Source organism: Mirounga leonina, unplaced genomic scaffold (assembly GCF_011800145.1).
Source record: "Mirounga leonina isolate KUSES-001 unplaced genomic scaffold, KU_Mleo_1.0 Mir_151, whole genome shotgun sequence".
In the NCBI taxonomy this organism is placed as follows: Eukaryota; Metazoa; Chordata; class Mammalia; order Carnivora; family Phocidae; genus Mirounga; species Mirounga leonina.
In genome coordinates this window covers 53,605,425-53,621,933 of record NW_023270377.1, presented here as the reverse complement: position 1 = coordinate 53,621,933, position 16,509 = coordinate 53,605,425, and the positions used below count along the sequence as shown (strand labels likewise).

Below are 16,509 nucleotides of genomic sequence, written 5' to 3'. Positions count from 1 at the left end.
GGGACTCTCCATGTTGCGACTTTCCTTTTTTGATTATCCTCCCTGACTTCAAAGTTGTTTAGGCATCTCTAAACTCAGCCAATTGACTCCTCAAAGCAGTAAGACTGCACTTTTCTGCTTGAGTTCTAGCATCCCTGCACCCAAGAGGACATGAGAGTACCCTCAGGTAAAAAGCTTTATAAACAAATCTCACCCAATGTGATTCCCAAAATGATTATTCCCCTCAGTTTCTGCCTGCTTTTGGTCATTCTCCATGCCTTCAGATAGCTGTTTTTTAATATGTTGCCCAGAGTTTATAATTGTTATGGAAGACTTAGATAAAAGCTGCTCTATCATTTCCAGAAGCAGAATTCTGCCTAGTATATCTTTATCCCTTTAAGTCTTCTGTGTCATTTTACTTTGAATGTATCTCTTATAAGCAACATGTAGCTGGTTTTATATTTTTATGAAATCTGATTCTGTTTGCTATTCAATATGTTGGTTTAATCCTAATTTACATTTATGTGATTAATGAAATCTGGATTTATTTTTTACCATTTTATGTGTTCTGTTTACCATTATTTACATTTGCTTTAGTTCTGGTTTTTCACTAGATTGACCCCATCCTTTATGCTTTCCTCATTTGGAAGCTGTAAATTGTATTTTTCTTCCTTAGTGGCCACCCTTATATTCTACATATATATCTGTAAAATTTTTACCAAAGTCTAAAGTTATTCAATATTTCTTCCTTCCAAACAGGAAAAGATTACTGCATTTTATTTACCTGTTACCAAATTCCTATCTTATTGTTGTCTAAAAACTTAGCATCAACTTTTTTTTTGGTGCAATTGTAAATGGGATTGTCTTCTTAATTTCTCTTAGTATCTTTAATTACTTCACTATTGTATAGAAATGCAATAGATTTCTATATATTAATTTTGTATCCTGTGACTTACTGAATTCGTTTATCAGTTCTAGTAGTGTTTTGGTGGAGTCCTTAGGGTTTTCTGTATATAGTATCAGGTCATCTGCACAGAGTGACAGTTTGACTTCTTCCTTACCACTTTGGATGCCTTTTCTTTTTCCTCATCTGATTGATGTGGTTAGGACTTCCAGCACTATGTTGAATAAAAGTGGTGAGAGTGGACATCCTGTCTTGTTCCTGATCTTAAAGGAAAATCTCTCAGTTTTTCACCATTGAGTATGATGTTGGCTGTGAGTTTTGCATATATGACCTTTATTATGTTGAGATATGTTCCCTCTAAACCTACTTTGTTGAGAGTTTTTATCATGAATGGACTTTGTACTTTGTCAAATGATATTTCTGCCTTTATTGAGATGATCATATGGTTTTTATCCTTTCTCTTGTAATGTATCATATTAATTGATATGTAAATATTAATTTACAGGAATAAATCCTATCTAATCGTGGTGAATGATTTTTTTTAATGTATTGTTGGATTCACTTTGCTGTTATTTTGTTGGGGATTTTTGCATCTATGTTCATAAGAGATACTGGCCTGTTGGGTTGCTTTGTTTTGTTTTGCTCTGTAGTGTCTTTATCTGGTTTTGTTGTCAGGATAATGCAGGCCTCATAGAATTAATTTGGGAGTATTCCTTCCTTTTCTATTTTTTTGGAATAGTTTGAGAAGAATAGGTATTAGCTCTTCTTTAACTGTTTGGTCGGTGCTCGCTTCGGCAGCACATACACTAAAACTGGAATGACACAGAGAAGATTAACGTGGCACCTGTGCAAAGGGTGACAGGTAAATGTTTGGTGGATTCACCTGTGAGGCCATCTGGTCCTGCACTACTGTTTGTTGGAAGTTTATTGATTACTGATGCCATGTTATTGCTAGTAATCAGTCTGTTCAAAATTTTTATTTCCTCCTGACTCAGTTTTGGAAGCTTACATGTTTCTAGGAATTTATCCATTTCTTGTAAGTTGTCCAATTTGTTGGCATATGATTTTTCATAATATTCTCTTACAATCCTTTATATTTCTGTGGTGTCAGTTGTTATTTCTCCTCCTTCATTTCTGATTTTATTTACTTGAGTCCACTCTTTTTCTTCTTGAGTCTGGGTAAAGGTTTACCAATTGTGTTTATCTTTTCAGAGGACCCACTCCTAGTTTCATTGATCTATTATTTTTTTAGTCTCTATTTCATTTATTTCTGCTCTAATCTTTATTATTTCCTTCCTTCTACTGGCTTTGGGTTTTTTCTTTTTCTAGCTCCTTTGGGTGTAAGGTTAGATTAGCATCAACTTTTTATCATAAATTTTTTTAAATCAATATTCAAATATACCAACATATTTTATGCTCATTATTGTTCCTTTTTGTTAAATAACAACGTAGTGACATATAATTTATATACCATAGAGGCACCATGGTTTTTTGCATCTAACTTCTTCCTCTTGGATTCACTTTTCTTCTTGCAACCTTTAGTAGTTATTCCAGTGAAATGTGTTTAGGAGTTTTGTTGTTTTGTTTTATTTTGTTTGTTTTTTCATTTTTATTTTATTTTTTAAGATTTTACTTATTTGAGAGAGAGAGTACAAGCTGGGGAGAGAGGCAGGGGGAGAGGGAGAAGCAGGCTTCCCGCTGGGCAGGGAGCCCTATGTGGGGCTCGATCCCAGGGTGCTGGCATCATGACCTGAGCCGAAGGCAGACACTTAACTGACTGAGCCACGCACGCACCCCTTGTTTTTTTTTTAAAGATTTTATTTATTTATTTATTTGTCAGAAAGAGAGAGCACAAGCAGAGGGAGCAGCAGAGGGAGAAGTAAGCTCCCCACTGAGCAAGGAGCCCAGTGCGGGACTCGATCCCAGGACCCTGGAATCATGACCTGAGCTGAAGGCAGACATTTAACCGGCTGAGCCACCCAGGCGTCCCTATGAGTTTTGTTTTGCTTTTGTCTCTAAGTGTCTTTATTTTGCTTTCACTCTTTGGATGATAGCTTTTGCCTGAGTATAGAATTCTACATTCAGAGTTCTTTTCCCCTCGGCAGTTTGAAGCTGTTATTCCATTGTGTTCTATCATTTGTATTTCCCAGTTAGAAATCTGATATTGATTTAATTCTTTATCATTCCTTTATAATTATTTTTTTCCTCTTTGGTAATTACTTTTAAGATTTTTCTCTATATTTTTTCTTAGTTTTGTTAAGAAGTAGTTGATAAATATCACCATATAAGGGGTACAGCATGATGGCTTGATTTACTTTATGTTTGATATGCTGCAGTTTACCATGATGTTTCTAGATATGAATTTATGTTTATCCTGCTCAGTATAGACTGCACTTTTAATCTTAGGGGTTATTCTTCAATTTTGGAAAGTTCTTTGCCACTATCTCTTCAAATACTGCTTCTTTGTAATTTCTCTATTTCCTCCTTTTGGAAGTTCCATTAGATAGAGTCTCTCATTTTGTCCTCTGTGTCACTTATTTTCTTGTGCTATTTTTAAAAATCTCTTTCTGTAGCATTCTGGGTTAATTCTTCAGTAATGGTTTCTAATATAGGATATCTCTCTTAGACTGTGTGCAGACTAGAGTGCCCATTGAGTTTTCTATTTCAATAGGTATGTTTTTCTAATTTTTGATTCTTCCTATCTATTTTTATCATGCCTGATTTTGCTTCATAATGTCTTATTCTTTTAAAATATGTATGTCTTACTTCATCTCTTTGAGGATATGAAACAGTCTTTTTTCTTTCTTTAGATTGTGCTTTTACTTCAATTTAACCTAGAGAAAATCATTGTTTTGATTATTGATTTTATGGCAGTGTTTCTTTTTTTTTTTTAAAGATTTATTTATTTATTTATTTGAGAGAGAGAGAATGAGAGAGAGCAAGCACATGAGAGGGAGGAGGGTCAGAGGGAGAAGCAGACTCCCTGCCGAGCAGGAAGCCCGATGCGGGACTTGATCCAGGGACTCCAGGATCATGATCTGAGCCGAAGGCAGTCACTTAACCAACTGAGCCACCCAGGCGCCCTATGGCAGTGTTTCTTAATGGTAGATGTCTTCATGTGCATTGGAACTTTGATTTCCCTATTTATTTTGAATGGGAAAGTTGAATGGGAAGGCTTGTTTTGTTATCTACAACTTTCTATCTAAGGATTTTGCACTTGGCCAACATGCTCCCTGGGTCTCTAAGTCTCAAATCAGGTCTTACATTGACAATTTGAGATTTCTCCCCTGTGTTGATTAGTTATTGCCAATAGTCTCAAAATCTCAGTGGTACACAGCAATAAGTATTTCTTATGCTCACAAGTCTATGGGACAGCTCTAATTCAGACTGTGGGTCTGTAGTCAGCTTGGACAGTACCACTTGTGTTCATTGTTGAGCCCAGGCTGAAGGAGAAGCAGCTATCCAGGGGAAGCTCATCTCATGATAAAGGCAGGAACACAATAGAGCAAACCCATTGTGCAAGCATTTCAAGCCCTTGCTTATATAACATCTAAAAACATCTATTGGGAGGCGCCTGGGTGGCTCAGTCGTTAAGCGTCTGCCTTCGGCTCAGGTCATGATCCCAGGGTCCTGGGATCGAGCCCCACATCGGGCTCCCTGCTCAGCGGGAAGCCTGCTTCTCCCTCTCCCACTCCCCCTGCTTGTGTTCCCTCTCTCACTGTGTCTCTCTCTGTCAAATAAATAAAATCTTTAAAAAAATAAAAAATAAGAACATCTATTGGCCAAAGCAAGTCTGATAGTCAAGCCCCAAATCAAGGAGCAATTTAAATATATTCTTCAAAGTTAAAAATGCAAAGGGTGGACACAAAGAAGAGTGAAGGATTGAGGTCAGGAATCAGTTCAATCAATCACAGTCCATCTTCTTGGCCACAATTATTTGTATGTGTCCCACAGAAAAACAGATTCACCCTTATCCTAAGACCCCCAACAGCCTCATCTAATCATGGCATTATGATCAATATCCAGTAATTCATGATATACATCAAATTTGAATGTTGTTCCCATTGATCTGGAAACCTGTGAACTAAGATGTATGGGGGGGGGGGGATGTGTGTGCAATCTTCACACACAATCTTTTTTTTTTTTTTTTTAAGATTTTATTTATTTATTTGACAGAGAGAGACACAGAGAGAGAGGGAACACAAGCAGGGGGAGAGGGAGAGGGAGAAGCAGGAGCAGGAGAAGCAGGGAGCCCGACGCGGGGCTCGATCCCAGGACCCTGGGATCATGACCCGAGCTGAAGGCAGACATTTAACGACTGAGCCACCCAGGCGCCCCTTCACACACAATCTTATAGACCACATGGAATGATAGAACCTGGAATAGGATAACTACAATTAACTCCTAGTAAAAAGGGAGAGATTAAAAGGCATTATTAGCATTCACTTGTTCTAAAATACCAAAGGAAAAATGTTAACAGGTACCCCTATTCTGAAAAGAAAGAATTTTCCTTAATTAGACCATAATTCTGCTCCCTAGCAGTGTGTCTCCAATCCATTGTTCTCTACTGCTCTTAGTTTCGCCTCCCAGAGGGTGAATTCTTTAGATTACACAACATTCTTGGTTACAGCAATATCCTTAAGTTTAATATCCTGCCCCTCCACCCCAGGCTGAATCTGAGACTCCCTTACTGCCTGGAGATGAAGAGGTTTATTTGCCAAATAAACAAGTTCTGGACTCTGAATTCCTCTAAATTCTTCTTGCAAGTTGGCAGGGGTTCTCCCCCAAATGTATCTTTTTCTTATACCACCTTATAAAATAGAACTAAAAGTAACTGGCTCACACTTTGAAAATATGCCTAGAAATCGTCCCTGCTATCCTTCATGTTACCACAGGTAACAGTTTTACTAAACACATGTTGCCATTTTTCGACTTCTGTAATAGTTTTCATGCCATCCATCACCTGTCCTCTAAGCTAATAGCATGATTTCGGTTTTTGTTACATAGCATCCCAGTATTAGGTTTTCTGTATCGGCTAGCTATTGATGCATAACAAACAACCACAAAATCTTAGTGACACATAACAATAAGCTCTTAATTCTCTCGTGGGTCTGCAGGTGAGATACAGCAGCTTAGGTGGCAATGGCGAAAGCAGCTCTGCTTCACATTGCAGGGCTGTGGGCAGGTAGGGCAGTTCTGCTCTGCAAATAGTCATGCTAGGGCCCAGGTTGAAGAGTGGCAGCTACTCTGGGGAAAACCCTTTTCAGTGAGGTGACAGAAGTACAAGAAGGTAAGCCCCATCAGATGAGCACAAGCCCCTGCTTTCATCACATCCACTAATATCCCACTGACCAAAACAAATTCCATGGCTGAGCCCAAAGTCAAAGGGTGGAAAAGTGTATTGACTTCTGATGGAAAGAACTTCGAACTTAGAATGGCATAGGACATGGAGAGGGGAGAAGAATTTGGGCTAGTAATTGATCTCATCCTCCATGGTAGTATGTGAGATACTGGTTGCCAGCCTGCACTTATGTTCTGCCTCCAGAAGCCCCCAGCTTCCCATAAAGCTATAGGGCCAAGAAGTGGCCAACGCAGCTTTTTAAAGTTTCCTTGTAAGGGAGTGGAAGGAAGCGAGGATCCCCCAGCCCGGCACCTCGTTTTAGGCAGCAAACCTGTCCCTGACCTCCACCTCATCTAGGGCACTTCTATTCTCCCCAAAAGAGAATGTACACTCTCAATTGCTTCTGCCTACTTCATGACCCACTCCAGCAGGCCCATGGCTCCAGCCCCCATTTGTTCATAGCATTTCTTTTCTGTTCCTACCTCACAGAAATGCTGTATCTTATTGAACAAAGTTGTGTCTTTTTTTTAAAGCTGTGTGTTTTTTCTTTCATATGTGTCACAGCCATGGGATTGGAGCAGGGGGAACCTTGAACCTTGAACTTTTAAAAGCATTACCACCCAAAGTTGTAGAATACTGTATGAAGGTTCTCTTTTATTTCTGTGATGGTTTTTATTTTTTTTAATGTTTTATTTATTTATTCATGAAAGAGAGAGAGAGAGAGAGCAGAGGCAGAGGGAGAAGCAGGCTTCCCAAACAGCAGGGACCCCGATGTGGGACTCGAACCCAGAACCCTGGCATCATGACCTGAGCCAAAGGCAGATGCTTAACCATCTGAGCCACCCAGGCGCCCCTATTTCTGTGATGGTTTTTAAACATAAAATCTGTTCTTAATGTCTCTTGGTACTGAGGTATGATTAAATTTAGTACATTACAAAAAAAAACCAGTTTCGGGGCACCTTGGTGGCTCAGCCATTAAGCCTTTGGCTCAGGTCACGATCCCAGAGTGCTGGGATCGAGCCCCGCATCAGGCTCCCTGCTGTGCGGGAAGCCTGCTTCTCCCTCTTCCACCCCCCCTGCTTGTGTTCTCTCTCTGGCTGTCTCTCTCTCTGTCAAATAAATAAAAAATCTTAAAAAAAAAAAAAAGTTTCTTAAAGGATAGACATCAATATTCAAATTCAGTACATTTGGAAAAGTGATCAAGCTAATTATATAAAAGGAAAATAGGAAATAGTCCTCTATTCTTCCCAGTAAATCCAATCATTAAGGTACACTACTTTTATTTTTTTATTTTTTTATATACATTTAATATATTACTTGTTTCAGGGGTACAGGTCTGTGATGCATCAGTCTTACACAATTCACAGTGCTCACCATAATACATACCCTCCCCAGTGTCCATCACCCAGACACCCATCCCTCCCACCCCCCTCTACTCCAGCAACCCTCAGTTTGTTTCCTGAGATTAAGAGTCTCTTATGGTTTGTATCCCCCTCCAGTTTCGTCTTGCTTCATTTTTCCCTCCCTTCCCCTATGATCCTCTGTGTTGTTTCTCAAATTCCTCATATCAATGAGATCATATCGTACTTGTCTTTCTCTGACTGACTTCTTTCGCTTAGTATAATACTCTCTAGTTCCATCCACATCATTGCAAATGGCAAGGTTTCATTTTTTTGATGGCTGCATAATAAACTACTTTTAAATGTGTATATTAAATATTAGTATAGCCTGATTATCCCATTCTCTTTGCCTTATACAAGTTTTTATCTCTTTTTTGTTTTTTTTACTTTTTTACTATATATAAGTTATTGCAGGAAATTTCAAATATATAACATACACAGAATGGTCTAATGACCTCTATGTACCCGTGACGGAGCTTCGTAATTATTAATCATGGTAAATCTTATTTTATTTATACCAGGGTTTGAGAGACTATAACCCACAGGTCAAATCCAGCCTTCTGCCTATTTCTGTTTCTGTAAATAAAGTTTATTGGAACACAGCCATGCTCTTTGTCTACATGTTGCTTCTGCCTACTTTCATGCTACAATAGCAGAGTTTAGTAGTTGCAACAGAGATTGTGTGGCCTGCAAAGCCTAAAACATTTATTATCGATTTACAAAAAAAGGTTTGCTGACCCTGAAGTATACTCTGACCCACTCTCCTCAGCAAAAATATCTCTTTCCTGTTTCATTTTAAAATATTTTAGTATGTATTCTAAAAGATGAGGACTCCAAAAAACAATACCATTCTTATACTAAAAAGTTAGCAATAACTCATAATTTTGTTTCTTCTACAAGTCTCCCTCTGAAGACCAAGTGAGGATTCTTTAACATTTCTCTTTCTTCGTGACCATTATTCAGGTCCACCGTAGGCCACCCATTGTCTAACAAACCATTTTCTCACCTTTGAAAGAGCTGCAGGCTTTTTATTTTCATTAGTAGTCCATTCTCAGTAATTTTAACAGCTTAACGCTTTCTCTGTAGATAACCTCAAAGAAGAAGATATTCTGAAATTAACAAAGCATGTGAGAAAGTTAATAAGCAATAATAGCATAATCATCAGAGATTTCAGCAAAATTGCAATTTGTGATATATTAAAGGTCCTATGAAAAAATATGGCATATAAAGGCAGTCTCACATTTTGAAAAGTCCAATGGTATCAGAGATTTGGGGCACACTGGTTTTTCTTGGGAAAACCAAGGAGTTCACTTTCAGAGGTTTTAACAGCATTTCTTAAAAATTTTTATATTGAAATAGCTTTTTTTTCCCGGTTTACATGGCAATTTTACAGGAGCTATCTCATTTAATGTTTACAGAAACCTAGTGAGGGAGAGCTTATTTTCACATTAGAAGATTCCACTGAGACACAAAACCATGTCATCTGCTTAAAGTCCACCAACCATGCTGCTGAACCAGCGGTGACAAATCATTCCAGAGAGCAGTTTTGAAAAGGTTTTATCACCCTTCACAGGCCTTGGTTATATAAATGTTCTATGTTATGCAAGAATGATTAAGTGCATTACCTCCGAGATATGCTAAAGATCTATCTATACAGTGAAGATACTGCAGTAAACTCTTAGGAAATCTGTACCTTTGGAGCTTAGGATTTCAAGCACAGAGTATTGTATAGTTCAAAATCAAGGAGCAAGAAACAATCCATTATCTAGCTTTCATAGACTCCTCTTAAGTATTTCTTTTACATCTTCATGATGGGTCCAGAGCACTAGTGGAGAGCCGGTCTTAGAGGCTTGGAGAAATGGCTCATTCCAGGGTTTGGGCAGAGGAAGTCCAAACTAAACCTGGAACATCTTCTTGTATTAGAAAGTAAGGAAATGCTTCCCAAAATGATGAAGGGGAAGTCAAAAGGACACAGACACCAGCTCGAAGTGAACACCACTAGATAAATCTGGGATGATTTGAGCATTAAAATAAATAATAGTAGTAGTAAATTATAACCTATTGAATAATATATGAATCCATGAGTCCACACTGATATAAGTAAGTTGTAAGTTTGATGAGAATGAGATATTTACATTATCTCAAGTATCTCCCTACAAAATATTTATGGATTAAAAAGGGAAATGAGGCCACTTTATAATAGTGGAGCCTGGAAGACATCATTTTAATCACATGATCAGAGTGAATACCCCAGTAATGGGACAAACTGAAAATGTGGGACCTACCCCCACCCGATAGGGTGTAATGAGAATACTTCATCGCTTCTGTAAGATGCCTGCCAAAGGACATAACCTTATTGTAAGGTAACATTAGACAGAACTGAATGGGGAAACATTCTAAAAATTACTGACCCATAATTTTCAAAAGTGATAAGGTCCTGAAAGTCAAGGAAAGATTGAGGGACTATTTGAGGCTGAATGAAGACATCTAAGGAGACATGAAACTAAATACAACACCTAACTCTGGACTAGATCCTTTTGCTATAAATGGCAATGGAACATTTGCAAAACTTGAACAGGGTCTAAGGATTTGATGGTAGTAATGTGTCAATGTTAGTTTTCTGATCTTGCTTGGTTGTATCATAGTTAAATAGGAGAATGTCCTTGTATATCAGAAATACACACTAAGGTATTAAGGGGTAATGGAGCATCTGGCCAGAAACCTATTCTCAAATTGTTTAAATAACAAAAGTTCTTTGTACTTTTTTTGTAAGTTTTCTGTATGTTTGACATTGTTTCAAAAAGGAAATTTTTTTACAAAAATGCAAAACTACATGCACATAAAGTTACAGTGGACTCTCACAGATGTCTGTTAGATAATGCCATTTTCCTTGGCCACAGGTATAGTTTCGTTACAAAGATTTCTTGCCAGTCTTTGTACTTGACAAAAACTTACATCAAAGACAATTGTCTATAAAAGCTTTAATAATATCACATTTGCTTTTCTGGTGGAAAAGGGCAAGCAGTTTGAAAGACAAAACAAGAAAACTCATCTCTTCAACAAATGTTTGTCGAGTAACATATCAAGCTCTGTGGTAGGTACTGATTTTCTCTCTGTGGCGGGCACTGTGGTACACTACCCGAATCCCCTTTCAGAACTGAAGGCCTGATTGCCCTAGCTTTTAGGAATGCTGCAGACAAATCGGCCCTCACCTGTCAGCCCCCTTTAGGGATTGTTTCAGCTAAGAGAATGCCCTTGCCTAAGGTCACACTCCCTCCCCAAGGTGTTCTGCATCCAATCACTGGTTATTGTGAAGGTATAAAGGCCTGGCCCTCTTGCCCCACTCAATTCAAAGTGTCAAAGAAGGGTTGAACCGTCTAAGGAACATTCCAGAGGACAAAGGCTTTCATTGAGAATCTATCACAGCTCAGTTTCTCCCCCTGCCAGTTCTTTTCCCTTCGCTTTGCCTTCCCTTACCCTTACATAGACGATGGTCCCTAGAACGCTCTTTATGAACCTCCTGCCTGCTGACTCAGAGTCTGCTCCTCAGGAAAGCTAACCTGTGCCATCCTCTCTCCATGATTTCTCTCTGGAGCCAAAAAGGATCATTACTTTTCAATTTTTTACTATTAAACAAGGCTATAATTTATAAGGTTAAAATTTTATGACCTCCCCTCTTTTTATTTTCCCCACATTGAAAAGATTCATGGCCTTCCCTCTCGCCCGCTCCACTTTCTGTTTCTTGATCAGCTAGCACGAAATGGGAAGATGCAGAGACTAAGAGAATGGGAACAGAAAGAGCGTAAGTGGGAGCCAGATTCTGTCTTGGGAAGGCAAGATTGAGACAAGTTTGTCTTGGCCTCTACCTCTCTTTTCTTTGCTATTTTCTCCCTCTTTCAACCCCTGCCTCCCGGGGACACCTTTTCCAGGTACTCCTATTGCATGGCTCTTCCTTTCTCAAGAGAGTAACTCATTCTCACTAGGGTGTGTGGATGGAACGTGTCACTCTCCTTAAAAGAATTTGCAGTAGAAAGAGACTGTTGGGTTTTTTTGGGTTTTTGGTTTTTTGTTTTTTGAGGCTTACTACAACAGAGCACTCCCACAGAATGGTGAAAGGAAGCAACAAATCTATTGACATTAGTAAGAAAGATGTTTTTGGCACCCCACTGAATCATCCACATAGGCAATCCTCTTCTTCATTTACACATCAATTGAAGTTCTCTTATACAAAGTCCTTGGGGAAATATCTTGGGAAAAACTACTATTTGGAACCACTCCTATTTGAAAAATTGCTATAAATCCTTTACCCCAAGCATTGGTTTGTAGATTAAGTCATTTTTTTGCAGAAACAGAGTGAGGTTTAATTCTTAGTAACATAAATCAGCTCTATTTCATTCGTTAACTTCAAAAGCAGACCATGAGCCATACAAGTAAATGTTTAGGTTAAGGAAATGATCATTTGGGGCGCCTGGGTGGCTCAGTAAATTAAGTGTCTGCCTTCCGCTCAGATTATGATCCCAGGGTCCTGGGATTGAGCCCCCCCATGGGGCTCCCTGTTCAGCGGGTTTGCCTGCTTGTACTCTCTCTCTGTGTCAAATAAATAAATAAAATCTTAAAAAAAAAAAAAAAGGGAAAGAAATGATTATCTTTAGGGCTGGTGAGATTTAAAATTCTGCCGAAGCAGGTAGTCTTGGATATCACTTTTTTAAACTGTTTAAGTTATATGCATGTGATGTGCTGTTTTACAAAGCATATATGTTTATTTCCACATTTTTACTTTACTGAGATAAAATATCATATGAATGCTGTAACTTAATGCTTCAAGGTCTGGTTTCAACAAAGACATTAAGCTTGTTAGTTCATTATTTGCTTAATCTGTTGTCTGTTTTCAAAATTGGTCCTTTATTGGTCATTTTTCAGTCTTTACATATGCGCCCTTATTTGTTTTTAAAATCTCCACACCCAATGTGGGACTCTAACTCACAACCCCAAGATCAAGAACCACATGCTCTACCAACTGAGCCAGCCAGGCATCCCAGTGCCCTTATTTATTTATTTATTTATTTTGGACAAGATGTAAAAGTGGTAGCTAATGGCTCGACTATGATAACTGGTGTCCTCTGTGTTTTGGATAATCAGGACATGAGTTTCATCAAATCGTAGACCTCAGAAATCAGCTATGTGAAACTTTGTTATGGTTTGAAATATGAATTAACCTCAGCTCTTTCATTTTAAAGGTTATGTCCCTAGCTCTAGTTAAGAATTGGGGTTATTTGGGGCGCCTGGGTGGCTCAGTTGTTAAACGTCTGCCTTTGGCTCAGGTCATGATCCTAGGGTCCTGGGATCAAGCCCTGCGTCCGGCTCCCTGCTCAGCGGGAAGCCTGCTTCTCCCTCTCCCACTGCCCCTGCTTGTGTTCCATCTCTCGCTGTCTCTTTCTCTGTCAAAAAAAAAAAACTTAAAAAAAAAAAAAAGAATTGGGGTTATTTGAATCTTTCTCATTCCATGAGATTTTAGACCTATTCATGTAATCTCTGGTATCACATTGATTTTTATATTCTAGGACAGTTCCAAAGGAGCCAACTAAAGATCGACACATTTTTTCTCCTCTGTTAACAATTTATGCTCATAGTGTTCCCATTAGTTTAAAGAGAAGTGTCAAAGACCTTTCCCCAAAGAGTTTCCATCTACTTGTATAAGTAGAATTACATGTACAGCACAAAATTAATCTGTAGTGTCTAATTCTCATTGTTCAGATGAGTCACTTTTTAAAAACGTGTCACTGAGCACATAATATATACACTAAAAGCATTTATAGAGAAAGGATTGGATTTAAAATGAGGATTAAGAACAGGGTCAGAACAAAAAGTGGTGATTATGGAAATAGGGTGGAAATTATGGAAATGGTAATTATCGAAATGGAATGGAAAATAAAATAATTTACCTTCAGATAATTTTATAATCTTTTCATGTTTCTATTCACTAGTAGCATGAAAGTCATATTTAAATCTTAACTTCCATTAGCAGAAATGTCAGTAAAGTCACTTTGTTTTGCCAGGTAATAAGATGGCCTCATTTTCTTTTCTGTCTTTCATATTATTTGTGTCTCTTAAGAAGAACATCAGAGAAAAAGAACTTTGGGGCGTTTTAATTTTTAAACATATTGTAAAAATCAGTAAATTAATTTTATTATTTTAGATTTTTTTTTTTCTTTAATCCTACCCCATTCTTCTGGGCCTAGCTGACTTTGGAGGATCCATAAGCATTTCACTTACTATACTATGCCAGAAAGCATCTACAATCCATTAGAAAAAAACACAGTTAACATTTTTTTTTTTCTAAAGATTTTATTTATTTATTTGAGACAGAGAGAATGAGAGACAGAGAGCATGAGAGGGAGGAGGGTCAGAGGGAGAAGCAGACTCCCTGCTGAGCAGGGAGCCCGATGCGGGACTCGATGCGGGACTCGATCCCGGGACTCCAGGATCATGACCTGAGCCGAAGGCAGTCGCTTAACCAACTGAGCCACCCAGGCGCCCCACAGTTAACATTTTAACACATGCCTTTTTAGTCTTCTTTTCTAGTTTTATATATTACTTGTAATATATAGATCATATTTTTTATACAAGTGGTATCGTACTACTCATACAATTTTAAAACCTACTTTTAAATTTCACTGTATAACGAACATTATTCCACGTTGTTTATTATTCTTCTGCAACGCAATTTTAAATGACTACAAAGTATATTCCTGTAAATATGACTGCACTTTACTTAAAATCATTGTCCTACTGTCAGATCTTTAGTTTATTTTCAATTTCTTACTATTATGAATCACACTGAGATTGACAATGAAAAAGCTTGTAGCTGAGCATTTAGGCTACAGGTCTGTTTCCTTAAGATAAATTCTCACATGCAGAATTGATGGATTAAAGAATGCACATATTTTTCAGGCTTTTGATCTGTGTGACCAAATTGCCTTTCAGAAAGATTGTACCAAATGGTACTTCCATGAACAATGTATAGGAGTACCCGTTTCTATACCTTCACCAATGTTGAATTTCATAATTTTTCACAGTCTTTGGTGAATGACAGAATGGAGGGGGAAAAAAACAGTATCCCATTTTCCTAATTAAAAAAAAAAACAGTATCTCATTTTCCTCATTATCAGATTTCCTAATTATGCAAATCAATAATGCTCATTACAGAAAAATAGTTTGTTAAAGATGAAAAAAGGAGTCATAATGCCAAGAGCAACAGATAAGCAGCATTAACACATTCTTTGTATATATTAGACATTTTCTGTTATGGTTTTTGCTTTTTTTGACATCATGCTTGCATTAGACGGATTTTTACCTATGTTTACTTCTAATGATTTTGACAGTTTGCTAAATTTTAAAACTTCTAATTGCGGTAAAATACACTAACATAAAACTCACACCTTAATCATTTCTAAGTATACAGTTTAGTATTGTTAAGTACATTCACATCATTGTGCAATCGATCTCCAAAACTTTTTTGTCTTGTGAAACTCTATTGTCATTGAACAATTTCCCATTTTCCTCTTCCCCCAGCCCCTTCCAACCACCATTCTACTTTGTGTTTCTATGAATCTGACTACTCTAAGTACCTTATGTAAGTAGCTTCATATAGTACTTGTCCTTTTGAGACCGGCTTATTTCACTTCACATATTATCTTCAAGTTCATCCACGCTGTAGCATGTGTCAGGATTTCCATCCATTTTAAGACTGAATAATACACACCACATAATGCACACCACATGTACACACCACATTTTGTTTATCCATTCATCGTCAGTGGACACTCAGGTCGCTTCCACCTTCAGCTATTTTGAATAATGCTGCTATGACCGTGGGTATACAAGTATCTGTACACGTCCCTGCTTTCACTTCCTTTGGGTATATACCCAGAAGTGGAATTGCTGAATCATACAGTATTTCTATATTTAATTTTTTGTGATGAACTACCATACTGTTTTCTGTAGTGGCTGCACCATTTTCTATACCCACCAACAATGCACAAGAGTTCTAATTTCTCCACATTCTCACCAACACATTTTTGTTTGTTTGTTTCTTGGGTTTTTTTGTTTTTTGTTTTAGCAGCCATCCTGATGGATGTGAGGTGATGATTTAAATTTATTTTCTCTCTTGGGCGCCTGGGTGCTCAGTTGGTTAAGCGACTGCCTTCGGCTCAGGTCATGATCCTGGAGTCCCGGGATTGAGTCCCGTATCGGGCTCCCTGCTCGGCGGGGAGTCTGCTTCTCCCTCTGACCCTCCCCCCTCTCATGTGTTCTCTCTCTCTCTCAAATAAATAAATAAAATCTTTAAAAAAAATAAGTAAATAAATTTATTTTCTCTCTCACCCCCTCTCTTCCTCTCTCCATATCGTGAATCTGCTTCTCTCTGATTATTAGCTTTATGATTTGGGGACTGAAATCCACATAAGACTAGAAACATGGCCTCCAGTGAAACCACACTCATCATCCTCATGGCTTAACAACCAAACAGAAATAGAGGTGCTTCCTCTTAGCCCCAACCTGGAAAATATCAGGGAAGGACACTTATTGGCACGAACTAAATCATACACTCATGCCTTGGACCAATCACAATGGCCAAAGGGCTTCTACTATGATTAACTCTTTCTTAGTTATAAGCGTATCTTTTTGAGAGGTGGCGGTTACTCTGTAAGGGATAGAACCCCCTTCAGAGCATAGAAAGGATGAACAATTCCCTCAAACAAAGGATGAGATTAGTAGGACAAATATGGCCATTTGAGCTGGGTAGCCAACCTAACATGTACCTTCTTATCAAAGAAGCCTTGATAATTATGTCTGCTACATGTTTGAAACCTTGATAGCTAGAGTTT

General features: G+C 38.1%; 1 non-coding gene across 1 annotated transcript; it reads left to right on the top strand.

Moving 5' to 3' along the window:
- Positions 1-1,665: 1,665 nt before the first annotated feature.
- LOC118012738 lies at positions 1,666-1,773 on the top strand. The gene has a single exon (XR_004679804.1). It is a non-coding gene; the product is annotated as a U6 spliceosomal RNA (small nuclear RNA).
- Positions 1,774-16,509: the final 14,736 nt, after the last annotated feature.